This window comes from Canis lupus, chromosome 1, assembly GCF_003254725.2.
Source record: "Canis lupus dingo isolate Sandy chromosome 1, ASM325472v2, whole genome shotgun sequence".
NCBI classification, from domain to species: Eukaryota; Metazoa; Chordata; class Mammalia; order Carnivora; family Canidae; genus Canis; species Canis lupus.
In genome coordinates, this window is record NC_064243.1 from 29,775,930 (window position 1) to 29,803,789 (window position 27,860).

Below are 27,860 nucleotides of genomic sequence, written 5' to 3' on the forward strand. Positions count from 1 at the left end.
AAGGTCACACAGGTGTTAAGCAGAGAAGCCAGTTGAGCTTTCAAGGTACCCACACATTTCATAAGCAGTTCCTAAAACAAGGCAAGTTCTCAGATATTATTTATCTGCTTGTGTTAAGGAGGGCCAGTTTGTTGAAGTTTTACTCCATCAAAAGACAAATCTAACAAAGTATTAAACACTGTCCCATAATAATTCAAAATGTTCTAGTGAATTTAGAATTATCCTCAGAGTCCCATTCCTTCTTATCTTCTTGGTAAGTTTTGTATTAACCTTAATTCAAGGAGCTGGGAGGTTTATGCAGATGAAAGTTAAGCATATTTGCAAGAACGAGTGTTTGCTTCTGTGGCTCTTTCTCAGTTGCTTTCACATTTGTGTCCTGTTTTTAAACACTAGCAGCGTGTAGCAAACAGATGCAAAAGTAGATCTGTGACAGAATCCTTGAGGTGTTGGAAGTGAACTTTCGATACATCTGTTTTTGAAGGAAACAGGTGTAAATAGCTCTAAGAGTTGAAAGCAAATTACGTTTTTCAGATCAAAAAATATATTTTCAAGTAGGCAGGAACTCTGAGCAGGAGGGAGATAAAAGAAAAAAATCAGATGGCTGCATTTTCTCAGGGAACTTTTTATTTTGATTGTTTCTATTGGAGCATGATATGAAAACTTCTTGGTATTGGGGGCCAAGTGCAGAGCAAGTAATAAAGTTCCATGGCCTTCCCTAGAGCAGGGATCCATGTTGGAACAATTCCCTGAAGTATGCCTCTTCACCTTCCCACTGGCATTCCTACGGGCGAGAACCTTCAGGAGATCTCAGCCCAAGTATATCTATGGCCACAGGAAACAGCGGAATGCTTTACCAGCAGCAAACTACTGGAAGGACGGACCAGGGCACCAAGGGGCAACATGGAGGCCTCGTTTTCCACCTGGATTTTTCCGCCTGCCTATTCCACGTTGTCTCTTTGCATTCTTGCAGCTCTAAAAATTACAATTTTATTCCTAGATTTATGTAATCCCAGAGCTGGACATCTTCAACATTCAGAGCTTAAAAAAAGACTTTTTAAAGACTCTTTAAAGTTTATGCAATCTTTTATCCTGGAGAAAAAAAAATTCTGTAGAAAACAACTGAAAGAAGTGGATCCCCTGTGGTCAAAGCTGGCTGTGCAGGGCTGCAGCTCACCCCATTGTACACCCACTCAGATGTGCTCCCCTTGAGCACCACTGGGGCTCCTGGAAGCACTGCTCCTAATCCCCAGATGGTAGAGAGCCCTGAGTGGTGTGAAAACCGCTGCTAGTACGTCTGCGTTGGATGCCTATGGACACCAGGGTCTCCTGACCCTGTCTCTCTGCACCCAATCAGGTAGAGGCACCGAATCAGGTAGAGGTTCATTGGCCACCAGACCAGCTCAGCTGGGACTTCAGACCTTTTCATGCCGAGTGCATCAGGGTTCAGGACGGTGGCGTATGCAAAACTACATTCTGGTGGCTTTCATATTGGTCATTGGGTCTTCTGTAAATGCTTCCTAGAGTTTTGGTTACAACCATAGCCATAAAACATCCTACCAAATAGCTTTTAGAACTATTTGGAAGTTTGCATTTTAAAATGCTGCTTATAACTTATCCAGTTCTTACGATATTCCTTTTGTGGGGCAACATTTGTATTTATTTACCCATTATAGAGAAGGGAAGGCAAAGGCTAACAGGGTAAAAATCTCCAACAAGTGGAGGCCATGTCAGATCATGAATTCTGAGTGATTTTCTAATATTAGGTTCAAACGGCACTTATGAATATTTTTAATTTGTGAAAAACAATTATGCTGCCAGTTGACATTGGTAACCACGGAGACCAAAATTTAATAAGATAGAGAACATACCAAACAAGAGAGAAAAATGTGTGAAAAATTAAAATGACAAACTGAGGTGGGTAGGGTGCTGTAAAGTCTGTTTATGCAGTCTATGATGGAGCCAAATGAAATATGGCCTCAACTCACCAGAAAAGAATTTCAAATTTTTATAGAAATCCACTTCATAAATATAAAATTATACTTTTATATTTCCATGTGCCATTTTTCTATAAATTTTAATATTTGTGGTCTGTGTTTTCAACTACCGCTTATTTTCCTTATGCTTGAATTTCGATGGCTCTGAATATAGAATTGTCAGATTTCAAAAGTTCTGAATGAATTTCCTTAATCTCAAATCAAACTTGCCACTATCGTATTTTTGGCAAGGCATAAAAGACAGGTATTGGTTTGCTTTCCAGTAACAATAATTCATCTCATTTGTTAGCAGGACTTAGAGATCCACCACGACAGGAAGTAGTTCAGTGTTTATAATATTATTTCCCTTTTCATGTCTGTGATTCTGAAATCCCTCCTGACGTGACATAAAGTGAGCAAATGTATTTTCAATCACAACAGTAACCGTATACTTATGAGGACATCGCTGGAATAGAAGTGCTGTGTGTGTGCGTGTGTTTTCTTAACTCTAACATCATTCCAAACATATCAGGGATTTTGGAGAGTCTGATAGAGTGAAACGCTGTGAACATCCTGCTGTGATGGTCCAGCACACACTCGGAGAACCTGATTAACAGCTTGACCAGACAGCCTCTGGCACCCATAGCCAGTGGCTCTGGCCGCCGCTCCCGGGCATGAGAAGTGGGTTCTTCCCAAAAGCAAACAACCTTCGACCTACGGTCTTCATTTGGGCCCATCAGGTCAACAGTTGTTTCACAGAACACGGGCAATTGTCTTTCTCCTTGTGTCAGAAGCCTCTTGAAACATTATACGAGGATAATTAAGTGGTGAATAAGGGTCAATGTGGACAAATAAATCAAACTGATAGTTTGAACACAGATTGATTGAGCAAAAACAAGGAATTCTGCTATGCCTGTTACTGCAGTGCTTGATGTTAACTGACTTTGTTAACACTGCATCCAGAGGCAGCAAGTGGGAAAGCTTTGTGTGGAATCAAAAGCTGAGCAAAGAGACACGGGATTTAATTGTCCAGCTTTATTTTTGAAATAAAGACATGCAGCGCATCCATTTAGTTGACTTTAATGGAGCATAGAAGCAAACCCATTCTTTGGCATGCTAATTGAGTTAGAAGATGCTTTCCTCTGGATAACAGAGATGCAAGAAACACCAGTGGAATCGTCAGGCTTTTAAGAAGCCCAGAGTTAAAAAATGTGATGAGAGGTTCAGTTCCTGTATCAGACGAGACAGATGAGCTCGGCAAGTACGTGTAATGTAATCCTATAAGTATTTTAAATCATGTATTACAAATCAACTAGTGGTGAATGTTTACACAGTGACAACTACTGAAATCACATTTATTAACTTAGGAAGAGCTTTTGTCAGCAAAGGGCAGCCTAGAATCAGGAAAAGAACAGGAGAAAAAGACAGAGAGAAGCCTCAGAAAGGTACTGCGTGTCTACAGAGTTGTTCTAAGAGGAAAGAATGATTAGAAAATAAATGCAAAGAAGAAATCTCTGATTGAAAATAAAGAGTTTTTTTTTTTTTTTTAAACCCCAAACATGCATTGAGACGATTTTCTTTAGGTGTTGTAATTCATCTTTTCCCGGTGGCCAAATTTCAGCATCACTACTGTCCTCTTACGTTGCAGAAAGAAACACGTAGCTGAAACTATTGTTTTATGTTATGCTAATTATCCCAGTTATTCTCTAACTCTTGTTCCAACTCACCATGTGGTGTTTCTGTCAGATAGTTCAGGACACGGGATTTAATAACGTGTCACGCAGATCTTCACACGTGAACGGCATGGCCCTCTTACACGGGAACGTTGAATAGTCTCCTCTATAAAACGAAGGGAATTAAGCTGGAAACACCAACTTCTTAAAATAGAGACATTCTCTTAATTATTGCATCAGTCACTTATGGAGCAATTAATGACTTTTTCTCATAAAGAAAACCATTGTCTCATCATTCAACAGAAAAGTCACTAGAGAAAAGTGCGAGATTAACTACGTCAATTCTGTGCAGCTTCTATTTGTATTTCGATCCCTCCAAGAAGTTGGCAATACGGTAAGCAGCAAACGCGAACGGTTACTTATGAATCTAAAGACACTTGAATGGCATTTGTCTGCAAGCACTGATTACACATCCACTCCCATCTCTGGGCATCTTTCTGCATTTTTTAAAATTTAAGCAACAGCCATAAGTACCAATAGGCTTGGGTTAATGAAAATAATGCTGTCATTAATGTTGATATAAAATAACTATCAAGAGTAAAATGTGGAGGGGGGGAGCTGGCTACTTACTTTAGGGCTCCTGAGTTTTCTCCCCCATAAATAATTTCACATAAAGAATGTAAGCGAGGCTGGTCTGTGAGCCGCCTACCCTGAGAAAGTGGGCTGAGAAAGGTGTAATGCATTATGGAGGGAGATGAAGGCGAGCTCGCACCATATCCAATCAGGCTTTTTCTTAAAGGTCAGGACATTCTGTCTGGGTCCGTTTGTGTTTTTGATTCTGCCGTTTCACTATTCAGGAGCACAATGTAACTGTCAGTCTCAATAACAGTTTCTGGCTCCACTGGCTCCACTGCTCTCGGGGTAACATACGATATTTCACATCCACAAAACAATTCGGCGTCTGCGTGGGCAAACCATATGATGACCACGGGGAGCAATATGGTCACACCCTACTGAGCACTCTTCAGGAGCCTCTGCAAAGAGCTACATCTAAAAAAGAATAAGGCCCTGCTCTTCTGTGCTTCTGCGGACTTGCCAATAGCATTTTAATGTTAAGTTTCCATCAGCAGAAGTCAAATGCAAATGCTCGTCCGCCTGCTCCATCTCAGTAGAGAAAGACAGCTTTACTGCTATGCAAAGCATTTGCAGCCCTGGGGTTCGGAAGGGGAGAGATATTAGAAATAATTTAGCACGTTAATGATGGTCTTGTCGGATTTCCCCCTTGTGTGTTTTGCTAGATTATTTATTTTTTCTTCCCAAACAAAACCAGACACCAGCTCAAATTTATAAGGGCAAAGGATGGGTTCTGGGAGTCTAGGGAGAGCAGAGAACCAATATCCTGTCTCACATAATTTTTAACCACTGAGATCTGAACTGAGCTCTGGAGAATAATGCATATGGTACATTTTCAAAGGATTTGGCCCAGAATACTACTTTTTTGACCAGCTGATTGATTTAAGTTGCAGTCCAGTCTGTTGCTTCACTCAGAGGAAGATTCAATAAAGATATTATTTACAGAAGATGACAACAGCAAAACATTAAAGAAAAGAAAAAGCTTATCATTTTAGGCACACAGATCAGTCCATTTCTCTTTTATCCAATATTTATTCTTTTATTAAAACATTTTTTTTAAAGATTTTATTTATTTGAGTGAAAGAGAGAGAGAGAGACAATGAGTGGAGGGGAGAGGGAGAGGGAAAGGGAGAGCAGACTCCTCGCTGGATTTCCTGTTTCTAGTCTTGCTTTATACAAGTATCATCATAAATTCATTTTGTCAGTGAATTTATTTTTTAAGATTTTAAAAACTTATTTCTGGTTCTATTTTCATAATGCACATGGTGATTGCTTTTGCATATGCCTATTCTGTGAGAACATGAGATGATGATTATGTGGTTTCCCTTTCTACTTGATTACAATCTATGATAACGGCCAGTGAGATTTAACCATAAATGGTGTCCTTTTGGTTTATGAGTGTATTTTTTTTTCTCAAGTAGTATTCTGCTGTCTGATGTTATGGGATTTTGTCACACAAATTTTAATTTTAGTGAATCAGTGAAACCACAATGTTGAGGCTGGAGAAGCTGGAAAACCATCCACTCTCCCTAATTTGTCTCTTGTCTTGAAATTCTACTTCATGTTTCCCTACAGTGGATACATCCATTGCCTCTAATATTAATGGAAAGTACCAGTCTCGGTGAATCTAGGCAACTCAATACTTAGTAGAGATTATAGTAAAGAGTGTTCTAAAAGTGTAGTAAGCACTAGTTGGATAAAGTCAATGAAGGAGAATCCTGTAGTTGACTGTGAAGAGGCAGTAAACCTGAGACAGGCTGCATCCTGCAAGGATAACCATCCTACTTCCCAATGACAGGGCTTCTTATGATCACCACTGAAGTTAAATACTAGGTTTGAGTGGGAGTGTGTACCACGTAGGCCTTAGAAGCTCAGAAGTGTTTAGGAGCCAGGCCAGAGCAATATAGGAGGTTTTGCTGGAGACGGTAGGGAGCCTAGTTTACCTGCCCTCGCTGAATGCCAACCTGTTGCCAGGTAGAAGTGACAATTCTAGGACTTTTGTCAGAATTCCCTTGTTTTCCCCAAAGACATTATTTGTCATGATGTACTAATGAACCATGTCCGTGAACTTCATTCAACCTGCTGGATGCCAGTATGTGATCTGGGGGCATGACAGTTAAGAGTCTTCTCAGCTGTTAATGACATCATTCATTTATGTTAAGTCTTGGGTTTGGCTGCAAGTTAATGGCAAAATGGTGAATTATTTTAACATAGGCTTTGACCTTCTTCTAAGTTTCTTTTTAAAAAAGATTTTATTTATTTATTCATGAGAGACACAAAGAGAGAAGCAGAGACACAGGTAGAAGGAGAAGCAGGCTCCCTGCTCTTGTCTCTTGTCTTGAAATTCTACTTCATGTTTCCCTACAGTGGATACATCTGTATCCAGGACTCCACGCAGGACTCGATCCCAGGACTCCAGGATCATGCCTTGAGCTGAAGACAGATGCTCAACCACTGAGCCACTCAGGCATACTGATCTAAATTTAGAGGGATTGAATGTCTTCTCTGGGAGGCAATAAAGGAAGTGGGCTGTTCAACCATCTCTTTGAGATCTTTACCACATAGCTTCCTAAGTCATTTAAAGTACACCCATTCAATTATGAATCCCCATATTATCAACATGGGGCAGACTACTGGTTATCTCCTTTAACCCTTTTTCCTTTTCCCCTGGGTACATAATTGTGTGGCTAGAGTCTGCTTTCCCACTCTCACCTGCAGGTAGATGTGATCAGGTTCTCTCCAATAGAATGCCAAAGGATGTGATGTGTGCCTTCTCATGGCCTAGAGCTTTAGGCATTGGGCCTATATGCTCTTTTTCTTTTTTACTGGCTGAATCTAGACATGGTGGTAACCCAGTTACGACCATAATAACATGCCTGAGGGGTGATGAAGCAACAGGGTGAGGAAGGATCTGAGCGTGTGAAATCTGTCAGAGCTGAACTGTCCCTCACACCTGGACCATTCACTGAGGAAGTGTTATAAGAGAGAAATAGCTTCTACCTTTTTAGAATCACTGTACTTTGGGGTCACTTTGTTACAGCAGCTTAACATTACTCCGAAGAATATATTCAAGTACATGCCTCTTAAAAAGAGTTACAAAAATATATTTTAATCCAAAAAAGAAATAAATTGTGGTTAATGTGTATCACAGTTTTCCTCCATTACCATATACAATTGAAAACTGATTATAGTCTTTCAGGGAGGGGAAAGTCCTCTAAATGAGAACTCCGTTTTACAAATTGCTGAGCATCTAAACTAATACTTATCAAATATGAGTCATACTTGTTTTCTTATGTAAGTTTTATAATGTAATAATATCTGTTTATCCTTTTATTTCTAATAAAAATGAACAATTTACTTAAGATATTTCTCTGAAGGCTGTCGAATAGAAGCTCAGCATAAATTTATTCAGTTGGTTTTAGTGACTGGCTTTATGTCTGGCAAATAGTTTAAGGGACGACCTACAATGTTTTTCTGGTCAGATCAGAGACTGTTCTTATTTGCCATCAAGTAATCAGGAATCAAGAGGAATGGAACCAGCCATTTAAAACACAATTTTATTTCTTTCTACAATTCTTATGTCTTTGGTTCCCACCAGTTCACTACCTTTCCTAAGATGAATTTCAGGTGCCAAAGGGCAAGTACGGAGGAGTCAAAATGAGAATTCACCAATTAAAATGCCAGAGCCTTTCACATTTAATTCATGTTAGAACATATGGAAACCTCTCATTGTAATCGAGACTAAACATTTCAGAATAAAGAGCCATGGGTGATACCTTATCCGTCTCCTCTACACAAACTCCCTTTCCCCATCCCACTTGGTGCATAAACAGTATATATTTGTTACATTGAAGAGGCTCAACAAATCATGTGAGGTAGGCAGTTGATGTGAGCAAGCAATGATAGCATTCAACCATTGTATTAGTTGACTGTGTTATGTATGTTACGTGTGTCACCCTGACAGGAAGAGCATCACTCAGATTCTATGCAAGTGGCCCTGATGGCCTGGCATAGGATACTACTTCTTTTCTAATCGCTGCTCTCAACTCTGTTTCCCAGAATAAAACATTTTTCATGCCTATGCTCTGTCATTGACAGTATGAACAGATGCTTTAATTCCACCAGCCTCAACAAAGCATCAATCAGAAAATCTTTTCCCAGGCCGACATGGTTTGATGACCATAGGGCATGGTGAGTTGTTCTGTTTATTTTCAATATTGGAAACAGGAGATAAGGAAACTCATTCTATCTAGAATTTTTTGAAACTCTTTTTTTTAAAACTGCTTCCTTCAAGTCCATTCTTAGTCTCTCCAATCCCTCCTGGTTCTATCAGAAGCAGACCTTTGTTGAGAGTTTTTATCATAAATAAATGTTGAATTTTGTCAAATGTGTTTTCTGCCTCTGTTGATATGATCATATGTTTTATCCTTCATTTTGTTCATATGGTATATTGCATTGACTGATTCGCAGGTGTTAAGCTATCCTTGTATCCCTGGAATAAATCCCATTTGATTGTAGTGTATGATCCTTTTAATGTATTGTTGAATTTAGTTTGCTAATTTTTAAAAATTAAGTATGCTCTATGCCCAACATGTGACCTGAACTCATAACACAGAGGTCAAGAGTCCTATGCTCTGCTGACTGAGCCAGACAGGTGCCTCCAGTTTGCCAATATTTTATTGAGGAGTTTTGCATCTATGTGTGTCAGAGATATTGGCCTGTTGTTTCTCTTCTGGTGGCATCTTTGTCTTATTTAGTTATAGGGTAATGCTGGCCTCGTAAAACAAGTTTGGAAGAGTTTCCACCACTTTTATTTTTTGGAAGGGTTTGAGAAAGATTGGTATCAATTCTTCTGTGAATGTTTGGTAGAATTAACCAGTGAAGCCCAGATGGTCCTGGCCTTTTGTTTGTTGGGAGGTTTTTGATTACTCACTCAATAACCTTACTAGTAATCAATCTGTTTAGATTTTTTATTGTCTCATGATTCAGTCTTAATAAGTTGTATGCATCTAATAGTGTATCCATTTCTTCTAGGTTGCTTAATTTGTTGGCATATTATTGTTGATAGTAATTTCTTATGATTCTTTGTATTTCTGTAGTAGCACTTGTAACATATCTCTTCTTTTTTTTTTTTGTCTTCTCTTTTTTTCTTGGTGAGTCTAACTAATGGTTCATCAACTTTGTTTATCTTTTCAAAGAATCAGCTCTTAGTTTTATTGATCTTTTCTATTGTATTTTTAGTTTCTATTTCATTTATTTCTGCACTGGTCTGTATTATTCCCTTTCTTCTAGTAACTAGGCTTCATTTGGTCTTTTACTAATTCCTTGATGTGTAAAGTTAGATTGTTTATTTGAGACGTTTCTTGTTTCCTGAGTTAGGCATTTATTGCTATAAACTTTCCTCTTACAACTGCTTTTGCTGCATTTAAAAAATTTTGGTATGTTACATTTCCACTTTTGTCTCAAGATATTTTCTGATTTCCTTCGTATTTTTTTTCTGACTCATTGGATGTTCAGTAGCATGTTGTTTAATCTTCACATATTTGTGAATTTTCTAGTTTTTTTCATGTAGCTAATTTCTAGTTTCATATCATTGTGGTCAGAAAACTCCAATAATGCTTTTCATAGAAAATGATAGTTACCTATGTATAATTTCTTTTGTATGTGGAATCTATAAATAAATAAATAAATAAATAAATAAATAAATAAATAAATAAATAAATCAAACACCAAATTCACAGATAGTGAACAGACTGGTGATTGCCAGAGGCAGAGGGTGTAGAGTGGGGGAAAAAAACAGGTAAATTAGGGCTTTTTAGTTTAAATAAATCTAATAATAATAATAATAAAGAATCAGATCTCTGGCTAAATCCTCAGTGCTTTTCATTGATATATAAAGTTCCCAATTCTATACTTAAAACTACGAAAAAATACTATGAAGTATTATTTAGATAAAAGTCAAAAGTATATATTTTCTCTACTTAGAAAATGAAATTGAAATGTCTATTCAGAGTAACAAATATATACCAATTAAACAAATTCTATCAACTTTGAGGGTAGATGTTGTGACCAAAGATTACTTTCAGGTTCAAAAAGTCCTTCTTCTAGTTAACCCTAACCAGAGTTGAGCACACAGTGGTCTTGCCTGGCCCTGTGTAAGAACGTGAGTCAGAGGATGGACTTGAGAAATGAATGGCTCTAAATTCAAACCTCTGTTGTAAAATCTATCAGGTAGGTTATCTTGAGGAGTACAATGAACACATTCTAATCCCAACTTCCTTCTTTCCTATGTACCTGTGTAAGAATGAGCAGCAATAATTTCTATCTCATGGGGTTGCCACAAGTCATCAATGAAATCCTCTAAATCAGGAGCCCTGCACAGGGACAGGCAGTTATTCTGAGAGGAATGCATATTACTTCCCACCTCCTGCCAGATAAATTAATGATCCTTACTCAGTAGAGTCTTGGTGAGATTGATTATCCTTGGCCTTCTCATTTCATTGTTGGAAGCACCAAGTACTAGATGTTTCTACTTCTTCTACATTGTAGAGCAGATACTAATAAAAAGCAAAACTAAGGCTCAAATTCATAGCCTAGCCTTCCCTGATTCCTAACTCATGCTATTCAGGTTCTGGTTGCCCTTTAAGAGCTGCAGGTAAAAATACTTGTAGTCTACCCTGATATCTTTCTGATAGGAATTTTTCACTGATGTGAACTACCTGTTCTATCCAAACTAGCCTCTTTATCTCCCACAAGACATTAAAATTTTATTTTCTTTGTGTTTTTTGCTTATATAACCCATTTGTCTAGGACGACTTTACTTCTCTCTCTGCTTATAGTCTTACTAAACTGCAGCTTATTAATCTGCAGCTCACATCCTGCTTCCTTGATGAAGTTCTCTCTAATACTGTACCAGGAGTGATCTTAAGTTCTTCTCTGTTCCCAGAATGCTTATGGTTCTTTATTACTCATCTGACATTTAACATTTGCTGTCCTCTATTAAACTATTGGAGTGTGGCAGAAAAACCCTGACCTGGGTGTCAGCAGAATCCTGGACCTGACACAAAATATCACACACTCATTGTAACCTTGGTTTCCTTGTCTGTAAAACTGAGGTAATAATACTCAAGTGAATTGTTTTGACATCCAAAAGAGTGTTAAAACATTTTACAAGTAAAAAAAAAAATTACAAGTAATAAAATGTTATACAAGAGAAGGCACTGTTACTATTACAAACATGTATGTTTTATTGTTCTTCTTCCCTCAAAACACCCAGCACAGTGCCCTGAATATAATATCAATAAAATAAATGAATGAACCAACCAGGAGTTCTGGAGCCTCTTCTGCCACCTTCAGGATCTTCAGCCTGGCATCTGAATTCTGTTCACTCTTTTGTAAAATGAGAGTTTGCCTAGAGTCTAAACTGACAAGTCTCCACCCAAGGTATATGTTAGAGACACCTTGGGGAGCTTTTAAAAATGTGTATGCCTGGGTCTCACCTTAAATCAATCCAGATTCTCTGAGAGTAAGGCTCATGCATAGATATTAAAACCTTACGTTTTTAATTTTGAAAAACTACAAACTTACAAACTTTGTTGGAAAACAGAATTAAGAACTCCCCCCCCCAAATCATTTAGAGCAAGTTGCCTACCTAATAATTGTCCATCACCCCTCAATACGTCAGTACAAATTTCCTATAAATAAGGACATTCTCCAACACAAATGCAACGTAACCATCAAAATCAGATAATTAACAGGGATGCATTCAAGATCCCATTCAAATTTTATCGATTGCTTCAAAAATGTCTCTTGTAGGGGCACCCAGGTGGCTCAGTCGGTTAAGCACTCAAATCTTGGTTTCTGCTCAGGTCATGATCTCAGGGTGGTGAGATTGAACCCCTTGTCAAGGTCTGTACTCAGCGTGGAGTCTGCTTAAGATTCTTTTTCCTTCTCCCTCTGCCCCTCCCCACCTTTCTAAAATAAATAAATAGATCTTTAAAAATAAAAAAAAGGTCTCTTGTAAACTCATCTCGTTCAGAATCATACCTTGCAAGTAGTTGTCATGTCTCTTTAGTCTCCTTTAGACCAGAGCAGTTCCTCAGTATTTCCTCCACTTTCATGATCTTGACATTTTTGAAGATTATAGGCCATTTAAATTGCAGAATGTCCTTCAGTTTGGGTTTGATCCTTCCTTATGATTAGATTCAAGTAATGCATGCTTGACAAGCATATTACAGAGGTGACGGTGGTTCTTCCTGTCAAGGAGGATGATTATCATTTGTTATTATTGACGAGGTTCACTAGATGGTTTGATTAGGGTAATGTCAGCTGGTTTTCCCAATTATCTTTCTCTCCTTTGTAATGAATAAATAATCTGTGGGGAGATCCTTTAAAACTATGTACTTTGTACCTTATCCAACATCAAATGCATTCTTTTATTCATATCTATAGGTTTTCACAATTTTCTGTTTTATTCAAAGGGTTTTAATACATGACTATCATTGTTTATTTTGATGCTCACTTATCCCCAGTTTGGCCAGTGGGAGTTCCATGAAGTTGGCTCCTATGTCCTTTTCACATGTTGCCATAGTTCTTTGAGCACTTCCTGCTTTCTGGCACAATAAGATGTTCCAGGCTCATCTGGCACTTTCCTTTTCCCAGCCCTGGAATCAGCCATCTCTCCAAGGATCCTTGGCTCCTTTCAATGGAGAATAGTATTTGAAGTCAGTCTCAGGGTGCTAGGTATGCTCACTGCTATCAGGCTATTGTGGCTCCTGGGCCCTTTCAGGAAACAGGCTGGGAATGTGAGAATATGAATATGTGCAAACACACACTTTGATAACTATATTTTTATCTCTATCTATATATTTGGAAACCAAGAGTTTTACATTAATTCCAATTCTAATCCAGTACAACAGGTTTATCCTAGTTTTCTCCCTTTTAGTATTTGGAACTCATTCTTATGTTCAGGAGTACAGGAATTTGAAACACCACTAATCTGGTAATTTTCTTCACTTTCCTTGACTGCCAGACAGAAAATTAAAATCACAAAATTATTAAACAAGATACATCTCTTTTTTGTAGCTTTATTATATTAAGATCCTTTAAAAATACACACACATACACACTCACACCTACACATTTAAAGCTAAGAAAAAGCACATTCTACCAGATATTTTAATTTTGCTCTTTTATAAGTTTATGGATCTGAGCCATCCTATAGCCATTTTATTGTAATTAAGGTATTACTTTCAAAGAGTAATTTTTTTCAAAATATCATAGGAAAAGTGATCTTTCTGCATTTCAAAACCAGAAGCAGCATACATAAATAAATTTGTCTCTTGTCAGGAGCAGTGGAGTGGAAGTACTCCTACAAGATGGGAAAAGTTGTGCATTCAGCAATCCGTGACGAGCACACGTTGAGGCAGACAACGCCATGCTGGAACTCTGCCTGCCTGATAGACACCCAGAGATGGGGCTATTTGTGTTGGTAAAGTTTGTATCAGTCAGAATGGAGAGGTGGCGGCAACTGTGGATGGAGACAGCCATTTGGGAATGTTCAAATCATGTTAGCTGCACTTTGTTTCACATGCAATATTCCCTTTGGTGAGATACCATATTTCCATTCAGAGATATCACACATTTCATTCACAATGTACTCATGATCCATATAATTGTAAAGAGGGTCTGAGATGACCTAATTCTTGGCATTTTCTGTTGAAGTAAATATATGATATCTTTGGAATATTGAACTGTCAATGAAAAATTTAATCATGGTTGAAAAATAAGAAAAATTTAAATTCTCCCTTAGTGAATTTGAAACTGCTATGATCATGCATATTTTACTGGATTGCCAATTTGGGTTCGTTCTTCATTACCTAAATACTTTTTGCATTTTAATAATTCCATACCTCTTATCAGTATAATTCCAAATATCCCCTGTGGTTCATTTCCTTCTCACCACTCTACCCTCTTTCTTTATAGATGGTTGAGTCTCTAGGGTATGTGCCACATGGGTGTATTTGTAGTGGATACTATCTTATGTAAACAATTATTGCTTTGGCTATTATGTCTTGGCTGCGTATTTAGTCTGCATTAATTACTAATACATCATACCATTCAATCACTCATCTGTCAATAAGATTATATTTAACCTGCTAGCTTTTCATTAGGTGGAAATCAGTCATCCCTTGGATTTTCTTTGACAGTTCTAATCAAACTTTTATTTTTAAAGATTGAGGCCAAATAATATAAATACAATTTTATTTTTAGATTTTATAGTAGATTGTTATTCAATGATAAGACTCTAAAATACTTATAAATTACATGATTCAATTAGCAGAGTCCAGTTGGTGTACTGACTTACTTGCTTAAAATATCTGTGTTTCCCTTGGGGGGTGAGAGGAGGGGGAAATAGATGTCAAGAGATTATTCTAGAAAATGACTCATCAGTAGTATGAAGCTATAAATAAATCATTTGTGAAAAGATGGAGCCATTGAACACCAAATAAATTTTCAAGTGAATAATTGGGAAATGTGGGAAAAAGTGTTTTACAAAATAAAAGAATGAGAGTGGAATTTTCTCTAAAGAGAATATATTTAGCAAAAGTGAAACTAGAATGTTACTCCTTAAGAATATTTTTTAAAGATTTATTTATTGGTTCTAGGAGCGGAGGCAGAGAGAAAGTGTAAACAGAGGGAGGGGGTAGAGAGAAAAATTCAAGCAGACTATGCTGAGCGCAGAGCCCAATGCAGGCTCAATCTCACAACCCTGAGGTCAAGACCTGAGTGGAAATCAAGAGTCTGAATCAGGCAGCTGATGGCTCAACTGATTGAGCCATCCAGGTACTCCCCCTTAAGAGCATTTTTATATAAAAACCATTTTCTGTTCATATTTAAAATGTGTATAAAATAGTTTACCTTCCTATCAATGTGTGTAAAACAGCTTACCTTTCAGTTGAATGAATCGAACAGCACAAAATTATATTGTATTAATGACCAGAGTAATGATATTACAATAAAGAGAACAAGGCTGAGAGAACAAATCTAAGAGCTTTCTATATTTTAGAAATTTCTAAACATGCATTTGAACTAAGTCTGACCTATCCAAAATAAGACAATATTCCATTTGAGGCTTGAAAAGAATTAGACATTTCTACCAAATTTTTAGATATCCTAGGAATTTCCCATCTCTGAGAGTCTTTTCTGACCTATTTAGAAAAGGAAGCACAGAGAAAGTGGCTTTGTTTATAACAAGACCTCCTTTTCTGTATAAAACCAGCTAAGTAGAGAACATTGCATCATGCATGAGAGAATCTTCCCCTGGGTGCATCTATAACTGACTACAGAGTGCCATCCACAGACTCTAACAGATGCCCAACAGAGGAGTTCCAGGCCCTAACCTCCCTCTAGTCTCTTGTGTTAATGAGGACTCTTGATGCAGTTTAAGGCACACTAGTGAGCAGCTCTAAATCAGAGCTCGTCCTGTGGAAGGAAACTTTACAACGGGTACCGAGGCCAGTTGGTTAGAATTCCAGATGTGGGGCCTGTACCCTGCCTCTGACCAGCATCCATTTCTGTGCTCCACAGCTGGTCCATGTAAATGTGCCATATTGCCGCCCATCTGCTCAGAGAGTGCACAGTGGCACATCTCTCTCTGACAGTGGACCGTTTTATTGAATGCTATAAATATTGAAATTCATAGGCATGAAGCAGCAGATTTTTAATGTTACTTAGAGAGACATTTGAGCCACAACCTTTGGCAGAAGCATACACTGTTAGTATCTCAGTACACTGTGCACCATTTGGTTCAGAATCATGAACAACTTTTCCAGGGATTTCATGGCTCTCCAATCCCAGGTAAAATGAAGTACAGACCCTGAGGGATGATATTTAGTGTGAATGTCACCCTGCATACAATGTGCATTTGGGATATGGACTTTCCAGCCCTGTGCTGTGTTAAACCATATGTTAATGTTTTTATACTCAGAAAAGATTAGATTGGGGACCAATAAAGTTTCAAAACTACAAATAATAGGCTAACCACGGCGAAACGCGAAGCATTCCTTCAGCTGAGTTTTTTCCAAAGTCTCTGCAATTTTCATTTTTGAAATGGCAGGGCTCTATTTTGTTATAGGAAACCAGCTTATCCATATTTTATAAGCTAATATGTGCAAATTTTGTACCAGAGAGTAAACATCCTCATTAATTTGAAATTACTGGCATGTGGTCTGGATACGACATAGAAAATTACTTTGTGATATTTTTCCCCTCTTGACCAAATAATCCTAAGCAAATTTTGAGACAAAAAAGGAAGTAAATCAAAGCAGAGGAACAGAAAGGGGATTGGCTACCTGGTATGGTTTTGATTTCTGGGGTGATGTTCTTTGACCTGAATGAACGGTAAGGCAAGGCAAAGCTGTTTAAGACAAAAACAGACATGGTTTTTTATATAAAGCCCTCTTTCTTTTTCTTTCAGTTCTCTCATGAAAATGCTAAAGAAACAGAAAATGCCTTTCCAGGAATTGTCAGGGATCTAACTACAGATGCGACTCATTCATTTAGAACAGTAAGTAGTTGGAAAAGGACACAATAATGTTCCCAGTTTGGCATTTGTTTACCTCAGAGCTGCTAACAAAGCTAATGTGACAACTATTAAAAAGGAAAATACTTTCCTTGCCTAATTGATGTAAAGAATCGAAAATGATCAAAATCCAAACCGAATTTCAATTATTCTTCTGGCACGTACATTTCTCAAGACTGTGATGCTTTTTAACTTTGCTTCATTATCATTTTCCAATTGCTCTGTGGTCTTTGTATTTTTTTTTAATGGCAACTTGCGTCTTTATTACTGCAGCCGTAACATTCCAACAATAAGCTGTGTCATTTCTCAAGCATTTCCCTGAGTTCCCAATCAGCAGAGTTATGTAAGGTGGCAGGTTAATAAATGCGACACACTGAAATCATTTGTACCAGACTACCTCTCCTTCCAAGCTCTGACAGATGCTAAGTCCAGCTGGTAAAAAAAGTTTATAGGCGAGTTGGATCTGGGGTCTTCACACACTCCACAATGTTGGCTACCAATGCTTGTTTTAATGAGTCACGGATTGCCTGTTTATCTTCTGCTCCCTGCTGTTTCTGCATTTTCTCTTCCAGAACAATCCTAGAAACACATGCTGCTACAGACGCTGGAGCAATGTGTGTAGACATTTGAGCCAAATTGTTATAAAGAACTCTTTCTTCTCTGATATGAAAAAAGGAGCGAGAATTGCACATTGCCTAGCAAATCGTTATCTCAGATGTTCGCTGTGACATGCTCAATATGGCCTACCAGAAAAAGTTGGAGACATTTGCAACCTTAACAACTACACAAAATGACACTGTAATTGGCGGGTTTTGTTGTTCATGTTCTGGCTCAGCTAAAACTGCTCTAAACACTTTGTTTAATGATGTTACATTATGACAACACATGGCTTCTATACAGCAAGTCATCATGTTTAACATGCAACTACACAGGAAAAGTAGCGAGCGGCCAGGAAACGGTACCAGGAGTCGCCCTTCAAAGTTCTCACTGCAAACCAAAAATGATTAGTCCAAAGCCTCCAGATAATTCCTCTTTCTCACTAAAGGCTCACTTAAGTTGGGTTCCCAGTTCTACTGGCTTAAGGTGACTTTTTTAGGGAAACTCGGTTTGAGTGAGTGTGTTGTGAGAGGAGGTATTGCCATCACAATATTTACTATTTAACTGAGTTGTGGGAAAACAGCTTAAGAAAAAAGAAAGAGAGAAGCACATGAGTCAGATCATGCCTTAAGCAAATTGCTCACTGAGAGGCAGGTACTTTTGTTTGAACTTCAAAACAAATTTTATATATTTGTGTGTGTATACATATATGTATGTTTTATATACATATTGTTTTATATATGTATATACACATACATATAAAAGAGTAAGTACACACTCTTCTCCAGATAAATTTGTGAGTATCGTGTTTGTCTTCATTTTAATAGTTTTGGGTCATCTCCTGAATGTCTAGCTTTTGCTGTCTTAGAAAAATACAGTGAAAATTAGATGCAACCTCTAGCTATAGATATTTGATTTATAATAGCATGGAGAGATGAGAGATGAAAAACAAATGTAAGGTAGATATATACAGTAAAAATATAGATGCAAAATAATTTTGATGGAAGGCTTCAGTTAAAAGTTATGACAGCAGGTAGGAAAATGTTTGGTGTGACACTTGTGGAAGAATTTTATATTGGGATAACTAAGTTTAGGAAAGGAAGAGTTGGACAAAGAATTAGATGTTTGGAACCTTCTGGGAGAAACCCAGTGAGGATGGCTGCAGGGTCTGTGCACAAAATAGGACATTCTGACAAGGTGATCTTGTGCTCTCTTGGAAAGGCCTGGATGTCATTGTTAAAAATAATTATTTTGTAGGCACCTGGCTGGCTCAATTGGTGGAACATGTGACTCTTGATCGCAGGGTTGTAAGTGCCAGCCCCATGATGGGTATAGAGATTACTTTAAAAAAATAAAATTAGGGACTCCTGGGTGGCTCAGTGGTTGAGCATTTGCCTTCGGCTCAGGGCGTGATCCTGGAGTCCCAGGATTGAGTCCCTCATTGACTCCCTCTGAGGAGCCTGCTCTGCCTATGTCTCTGCCTCTCTCTCTCTCTTTCATGAATAAATATATGAAGTCTTAAAAAAATAAAAGAAATAAAAAAATAAAATTAGATAATGATAATTCTACACATATTCACTAAACCCACCAAATTGTACAGTTTAAAAAATGAATTAAAAATTTAATTTTGTCCAGAAGAAATTGGAAAACTGGTATGTAGATGTGATATAAAACATTTTGGAGGAGACGGAAGTAGAGGGCAGGAAATGTGAAGTCATCCAGAATTTATGCTTTGCTTGAACATTGTTTCATTACCTCCAAAAATCTGATTGGAGATCTTTTCCACATATCACTGAATGTACTTTATAGAAGGTCCCTTGTGAGAAATTATCGTTTATATTGAGTCTTAGAAAATGTTTCATATCTTTAGATAAGTCTGTGTTGTTGTTTTTTTTTAAATAACCAAAAATGTAACGCAATGTACTATATATACCACCATCTTAGATGTCAAATAACTTGTCATGCAATTATTAAGCAGGAGTCTGAAATATTCTCTTCTTTCTGTCTCTATCAGGACATTTCTGGTACGTTTCATCTGTAAGTCAGCTCAGTGACTTTTGGAAATAGAGAGGGTATGAAGTGGAGGTTCACAGATTTCCTCACACTGCAGGACATCGTGCAGTGAAAACGTAGCTTCTTTATTTTAAAAAAGAATTGATCGAATTTTCATTACAGTGACCTGATGCAGGAGAGAGACAACGAAACTGTATTTTAGCAAACCTCAGAATGTTTCAATAACTTAAACGCTTCCTCTTGGTGGCTTGGTTTCGTTAGGTAGACATTCAATATCTCAGAACCTTCTGGTGCTCCTTTCCAACGCGCCACCTGTGTGTTTAGGGGAGAAGCGTCTACGCGGTCTCACTTTGGAATGGAGTATGCCCGGGCGTTCTGTGCCTGGCCTCACTCGTGGCCTTCACCTGCTCTCCAGCCTGTCCCAGAAGGCTGACCCCTGCAGACTACCTCCCAGGCTTCCTTGCTGGTCGCCTTCTGTGCTGTGGTTAATGGGAGGTACCGGCAGGAGAGGAGCGTCTGGAAGGGGAGAGAAAGGAGGGTCTTTCTTCCCTGCTTCCTCCTGCTTTGGCACCACGTCTCTGGCCAAGAGACGTGGTGTTTGGAGACTGGCACCATTCCGGCTCTCCATGGCGTTGCTTTAGCCTCGCTGGTTTCCTGAGCCCTACGGGAAGAACAGTGTCCTGAAGTGGGTAGGCTCTGGGCCACCCACCGTGGCTCCCTCAACTCTGCCCCAGAAGTAATGTCTTCACCGACGCCGTCCTATCTGTGCCATCTCTCTCACCTGCGAGGCCTTGGCTGCCTCAGTGGCGTCCTTACACGTATCCCCTCGCTCTCCTCTGTGACAACCATTGGCCCTTGGCTGCTGCGTCTGTAACCAAACCCTGGTGTACACAGATATTGTTCTCTTTCAAGTGACTCCGGGCCCAGGGGTCCACCCTGGCTGACAGGGCTATTCTGGCTCCTGTTGGCCCCTCACATCCCCACTGAGTTTCTCCGTCTTTCATCCTCACTTTGGGCTTAGACTTAGATGGGGCCCTGCACTGTCGGGCTCTCTGCCCAGCGGGGAGTCTGCTTCTCCCTGTCCCCCCCCCCCCCGCCACCCCGCTGTGCTCTCTCTCTCTCACTATGTCTGTTGCTCTGTCTCTCACAAATGAATAAATAAATCTTTTTTTTTTTTAAGTGCAAGTGCAGCACTCAGACTAGTGTAGCGGGCTCTCAAAGCATGTTTTAAGTGGTTATTACACATCATTATGATTGATTGCTACCTGCAGAGCATTTTCTGTGTAACCAGCACTGTGTTGGGCATTTTACGCACTTTAAAAAAATCTTCACTACCGGCTCTGAAAATAGAAATTATTCCAAATTTTTGAAGAGAACATTGACTCAGGCAAGAGAGCCGCAGGATAGCTGCACAATGGCACAGCTGGAGTCTGTCCCCGGGGCTGCCTGGTTCTAACCACTGTCTTCCTTCCCTGGTCCAACTCCCCTGAGCAGCCCGTGGCCAGGATGCTGTGCGGGCGCTGCGTCCAGGGAGGGCCAGGGCCTGGCTGGCTCGACCCTCCCTTGCCAGGTGCCACGGGTTCTACAGGGTGAGCCCAGGACCGCGGGTGAAAGATGGAGCCAGGGCATGGTGGAGACCAGTGTCATGCCCGAGTGAACCAGATTTTGTCTCAAACTGCTGGGAAGCGTCAGTAGTTATTTGAAAGTCCCTCGAATTCTTCATTTTCCTGTACTTTGAGATGGTTTCTTGGCAGCCTCATCATTGGATTCCATCTTCTCCCTGCAGGGCTGTCTAAGTAGGGCCAACGTGCTCCTTTACACATAAAAGATGTTTGTGTTGCACGCAAACGATCCACGCTGTATCATACATACTTTATATAAGAGACAAGTTATCAAAATGTCCAAGGGTGCAACTTAATGAAGATAGAATTTTGAGTGTTTATTTCCCCCTCTTTTATATTTTCACAATCCACCATGGTTGATGTTTACTTGAGAAGCAGTAAGACATGGAATAATATAGACTTTGGAGTCAAGCAAATTGGGTTAAAATCTGAGATCTGTGACAATAGAATAATTTAGTAGATTCTAGAATTTTCTCAGTCTTACCATGAAATCATCTAGTCTGTCTATAGTTTTGGATTAAGATTAAGGAGTTACAAGGAATAGCATATGTGAAGCACTCAGCCTAATGCTGGCGCATCGTAATCACACTAAGCAACGTTTACAGACTGGTTCTTACAGACCAGCCACTTAACTCATTTAAAGCTCTCAACAATTCCTGTAGGGTAGGTGTATTATCAGCCTCTTCTTTCAGGTTTGAAAACTGAAGAACAGAGAGGTTACATATCCTGCCCAAGGCTACACAACGAGAAGTGAGAAACAGGAACATAAATCTAGACAATTCGGCTCCTGAAGCTTCCCTCTTAATTGTAAAGCTACAATGCTGCTACTACTATTGTTCTCAGTAATAACACTCTGCAGTAATAGACACCTAAGAGTGTGATTGATCACCTCTCTCTTTCCTTATTACCAAGAGGTTCTATTTTTATGAAATGCTTATTTTAGCATAGCTTATTTTATACGTTCAAGTTTCCACAGAAAACCTGAATGCATAGAAAGCAGTCCTGCAGGCAAGCCAGCGAATCCTTAGAGAAAAAGAAGAACCATCTGCCCCTTTTTCATCCCATTCCAGAAAGCTTTTGGATTTGTTACTTCTTCTTCATTTTCTTTTCCCCCCTCAAACCCGCAGAAGAAGTCAAAGGAACACACAGGATCTTCTTTGAATAAATATTGACTTGAGTGCAATATCTCTTATGAACAACCACATCATCGTTCCTCCTTCTGTCTTTAACTATTTTCTTTAATTCCTTTGGTCTCTGGTCTCCTATCTAAATAGGTGCTATCTGGCCTCTAGAGGAAGACACTTACCTTAACACAGTGTTCAGGGTAATTAGGCCCCAAATCATACTGTTTTGTAAAGACATCATGCTTCTTGGCAAGACATAGTGAATCAGTTGCTATTAATGGAAAAAAAAAACCTCTCCTCTAACATGGTCAGCGTATCAGAAGACCCAATGCTAGCCTACTGACTGAATCAGTGTGCTAATCTTTCATGTGAGAAATACAAAGGACAAGCATTTTCAATAATCTTGCAATTATTTACAGAAAATTTAATTTTTTCCTTCAGCATGGGAAAGTGTGTACCATCTTGACAGATGTCAAAACATCAAATTGATGTTCGTCAATTTTGACAATGAGTGTCATTCATTATTTAACAAATATTTGACAAAGGAGATAGTCCATCATCCTCACTACGTATTTGGCTAAGGGAAATTTTGATCTACACATTCCACATATTCTCTTAAAATGTGGAGTCAACACTAATCTAAAAGTTGACTTTTTTTCCAGCTACTTCTCTGTTGAAAAAACCTGTGAGTTTTACATGAACACACAAATAATTATTTAGAGCCATTCCTGATGGCTGTGTTCTCATTTCATTTAACTATTTTTACAGTATGCTAATGACAGGAAGAAAACATACATATAAAATATTGTAAGCATCAGGACTTGGTAGGAGAGACTAAGTTTGGCTTTTGACCATGAAATCTTATTCTGTGGTTGTCTTCTTAATGGCATCTCTTGAGGCCAGTGGCTTTGAATTCTCCCAATTGTATGGGGTCACTCTGGCAGCATTGACCAAGTAGAAAATATTCAGCCAGAGGAAACAATAGTGGAAGTCACCCTTAAGCGCCCTGCCTTCTATATCGTGCAATTGACTCCAAGACTCCCCACGAAGATGTCACTGTTTGACCAGTTTGCTTTAAAACAGCTTAATTAGCTGAAAGGAAAGCTATGTCTGAGCATGTTTGTGAGAAAAAAAAAAAAAAAAGATACCTCCTTTCAGAAAGCTCATGCTCTATCTTGTCGGAAATCTTTGGTTCTGGAACAAAACAACATTCCTTTCATATGCAATCAAGTCCCTGACAACAAATTTTCCTGGATCAGGAAATAACTAGTTTGGACTTGTGTCCATGTGGACATTTGGGTTTAGGTTCTATGTATGTGGGTCTGTGGGGGAGGCAGACACTGTCGCCTGTGGCATGGCCAGAAGGATTCTTGCCAATAGCATGTGTTTATTTCCTTTACCCAGCAAGATTTAAAACTGACATTTACTGCAAGAAGACTACATTTACTTTCTGATCAAAGTCTACTGAATTTTACTGTGATGTCAATAAAGTCAAAGTAACTCAAGTGCTAACATTGAAAAACACCCCTTATCACTTGATTCCTTTGCTTCTGATTAAAAATTTTCAAATTGTTCAAGAGAAGTGATTCAGATTTCATTCTGAGGATGGTATGGCAAGAAAAACTTTGTCATAATACTTGAAAATATTCCTGATTCAACACAGACCTTCAACAAATGTGAGCATACCATCTGCTGTTTCTGGACTTGTAGCCCGCAGTGAACAAGGGAAGGTATATTTAGGATCCCTTGGAAATTCCTTAATACAAGAGGAAATTCTCTGGCTAGGTCTGTATCACACTGGTTGTCTTTTTTTTTTTTTTTTTTTTTCTGCACATATGTATGTGGCTAAACTCGTCTGAAAGACACAGGAAAACTGTCTTTTCATTTAACAAGGCAAATTGACAGGGGTTATTTTCATTTTGATGGGGCCAGAGGAAGCAGCTACAGAAAACTTGAATGCATGGAAAGCAATCCTGCAGGCAAGCCAGCGAATCCTTAGAGAAAAAGAAGAACCACCTGCCCCTTTTTCATCCCATTCCAGAAAGCTTTGGGATTTGTTACTTTTTCTTCATTTTCCTTTTTCCCTTCAAACCCGCAGAATAGCCGCATGTTCCAAACAATATGCTACTGTAAGAATCAAATACTTCCAAGAAGTAACCACTGCAGTGTTATCTGGCTACGCATCCTATTTCAGACACAGTTGCTCCTCTCCATAGGAATTATCTGATGAACACATACATTTCTGAGCAACAGGAATTTATTTTCATAACTTCTAAGTTATAATGAACACCAAATTCCAATCATAGTGCATTGGTTTGTTATTGTGCAGAGCTCCAATATTTGTTGTAGTTCTGTAAATACCACTGTGTGTGTGTGTGTGTGTGTGTGTGTGTGTGTGGCCAGTCTAACTCAAGAGAATCTAAACTGGTTTGCAAAAACCCCTAAAACGATGATGACACTCTTCCTAAAGTAACATTGGATTTTCACCTGGTACTGCATCTCCCTTTTTTATTTCTAACCAAGAGAAGGATGACTAAATTAGAAAGAAAAAAAAAAAAGTCTGTAATTAGCAATATAAATCTTTCACCGATTTCGGGAGGTCACCAGATGAACTGATGCAGACTTCGGGCACATCTGCTCTTTTGGCAACCGCTGCCTCCTCCGAGCCTCGTCACCGGCTCCGCTGCTGGTGCGCGGCCTGCTGGGTTCGTGCTCCCGGGCCGACGGCACCGCGAGGCTGCAGCGTCCAACTCGCGCCACCGGGCCGGCGCCGGCCAGCTGCGTGCCACCTAAGGAGGCCACGGGTCCGGGGGTCCGGGGGTGCCAGGGGGCGCCGGCGCGGGAGGCTGGGATAACCTGGCGAGGCGGGGCTCCGAGGAGAGGAGCGCACGGCCCAGGGCTGGCAGGTGGCTCTCCCCAACCACCTGATCTTTTCAGAAAAGGGGTTGTGGTGCCCACAAGGTGGCATCGGTGGCGCCAACTTCAGAAGGGAGCCCTTTAGGTCTCTGGAGGTGGGGAGCTCTGTGGGCTGGCAGGGCGAGGGCAGGAAGACCATCCTGATCAAATCATTCCAACCCTGATGAAGTTGTTTCTTTTAACATGCGTGAACCACAGTGAGGAGAATGGGCAAATACTGTGGCTTGAAGTCACTGGCTATTGTCTGTGAGGCAAGAGGCCAAAGGCCAAGTGCCTTGGACAGAACTGGCTTTAAATTGGTAACAGACGCTAGACACCACACTGCCATTGAGTGTGCTGCTAGGGACATGACTGCAATTGTGAACCACTGGCCTTCCTCATGGCTCACCCTGTGATGCCCGCCTTAGGTGCCAGGCTCAGCTTCGACTGTGCATCCGCAAAATTCTGAATTGGGAATGGAATAGCAAACTTCTTCCTGTTCTTAAAAAGCTGCAAGAATATTGCCCGTATGTATAGGAACCTGGAGGGATACAGAAGTCATTTGAGGCTTTTTTGCAGGGTTGAGAGGCTGAATATAGTCTAAGTGCAGTATTCTTTACATTCATGGCCAGTTTCTTGCTTCTCATATTCTAATAGATTTCCTTTCCATTAAATAGTGATAGTTTCATCTTTTCTGTGAAACTTTCCTCCGATTAGGTAAGATCAGCAGCGTGGCTGAGTTATGCCGATACTGATATGATACACTATATTCTTCTAGACAACAATCTCTCACATTTATAAAGTACTTTAGACATTAGCTGTTTGCTGTATTATCTTCATTTTGTAACTGATAAGTGGGATTTTATGCTTGTGATTCTATGCCATCTTGCATTTAAAGATGTGTGTGTGTGTCTGTTTTATGGAGCTACTTGGTCTTAACTGAAGCTGATAACTTAACAGGCTGGTCCATCTCTGAAGGTAGAAGAGGCTAGGGTCACATTTGATGGACACTGCATTTGGGAATGAGCCTGGGGCAGGGGTGTGAAGATGAGGGCAGAGGGGAGTGGAGAAAATTTGGAGTCCTTCCAGCTGTAAAGGCCTAGAGCGGGGGTGATCCCCTGGCTGAGGATCTCCTGAGGGCATCCCACGGAGCTCTTGTGTTTTGGTATCAGGAGAAGAGAAAGAGAGGAAAAATGAGCTGCTATATTTGAAAACCACCATCTTTAACTGTTGTTTACTCCTCCCCCACCTTCTCTGATTTTCTTCTCTCCATAGACACAAAGAATTTGTGAAGACAGTTCAGACGTAACATGCTTCCGGTGTCTAGGTATTCTGGTTTTCCTTCAAGTCAAGAATATGACTAAGGCACCTACATGAACTAGGTATTTCACAAAGAAGTACACTCATAGCACAACAGATGCTATCTGTGAGTCTTTCATGTACCAGTAAAATGCTGTTTATGATATTTTCTGATGGACTATCAGATACCAAAGTTAAACATTTCTAAAGTTGGTATGTTATTTGTTTATGTTAAAGATGCCTCATTATATACCCTGATCTCTGGCTTATAATGTGATCAAAATACGATGTTTATAAATCTACTTATTGAGCTGTAACGTCTATACCCTCACTAAGAATAAGTCTTCTCTTCAGCACCTTTACCTGGGTCTCTTGTAGGTAATTGCAAAGAAAAATTCAAGAAGCTGTTAAAATTGTGGCTATGGAAGTGGCAAGGAGAAATGTGCACAGAATTTCTTTTATGGGTATTGCTTAGATGTTATTTTTTTGCTAAGACTTTACTGGTATGATTTTGTATTCAGAGTTGTTTATGATCTTTGGCTGTCTGCTCTAAAGGAAACTTGGAAAACTCCTTTTCTAAGTTTTATGGAGATGTAATAGACACTTAACACCACATAAGTTTAAGATGTACGGCTCAATGACTCGACTTTCATATATGGCGAATGGTTGAGAAAACTCAGTCTTGACTCGAGCACAAAAGTGTGACATTGTAAAATTAAGTATTTGGGGGGATGATTATATTTTTAAGGATCTTTTAAAAGATGGTTTTAACCAGCAGTTAGTTTTGTTAAGTTGAGGTCATTGTTAAATGCATTCACGCTGTCTTTTCACTGGTAAAGTTTTAGCTATGAAAAATATCTGTTAACATATAGTGGTGGATACATTTGACAGTTTTGAGACATCTCTATGCAGGTTAATAGAATAGAACATCAAACACTACTTTAACTTTCCAAGGAGCAATGCCAAAATATTTGCACTTTTGGGTATGTCTGATCTGGTAATAATTTGTATAAAATATGTGAATTGAAAAATTAAAAGGATGAAAGCTACAAAAATTATAAAAGTCCTGGGCGACTATTTATGTGTGTGTATATATATATTTATTTGTATTACTTCCTTATTAATGGTACAACACTTATTGAATAGTAAGACACTTATTTGAATACATATTTAATCTTAATAAAGGGGAACAGGTTCTTATTTTATTGCCTTTGTTGCTTATTTTTTCTCCACGTTGAATTCTTCAAATTATTTAAGATTTCTCAGTCCCTGACAGAGTCCAGTCATCTAGGGCAAGGACAGAACCTTCTTTCCTTCCAGCAAGCTAAGCATAGAAGAGACACCAAAATGTGGCTGGAGTTATTCGAGCAAGTGAACCAGGGTTTGGGGTAGAGGACCCCACGGTGTGGAGAGTACCTTATATGCAGCATGCAGTCATCTATGTGGAG

At 39.2% G+C, this 27,860-nt stretch overlaps 1 long non-coding RNA gene across 1 annotated transcript in view; it reads left to right on the plus strand.

Moving 5' to 3' along the window:
* The window catches only part of LOC112643770 (uncharacterized), a 39,463-nt gene extending 11,905 nt beyond the window's left edge, over positions 1–27,558 (plus strand). Inside the window, exons 2-4 of the long non-coding RNA XR_003125880.2 lie at positions 13,628–13,885; positions 16,758–16,847; positions 26,389–27,558. This is a non-coding gene — a long non-coding RNA (uncharacterized LOC112643770). The remainder of the gene's footprint in view (positions 1–13,627; positions 13,886–16,757; positions 16,848–26,388) is intronic.
* The last annotated feature ends 302 nt before the right edge of the window (positions 27,559–27,860 follow it).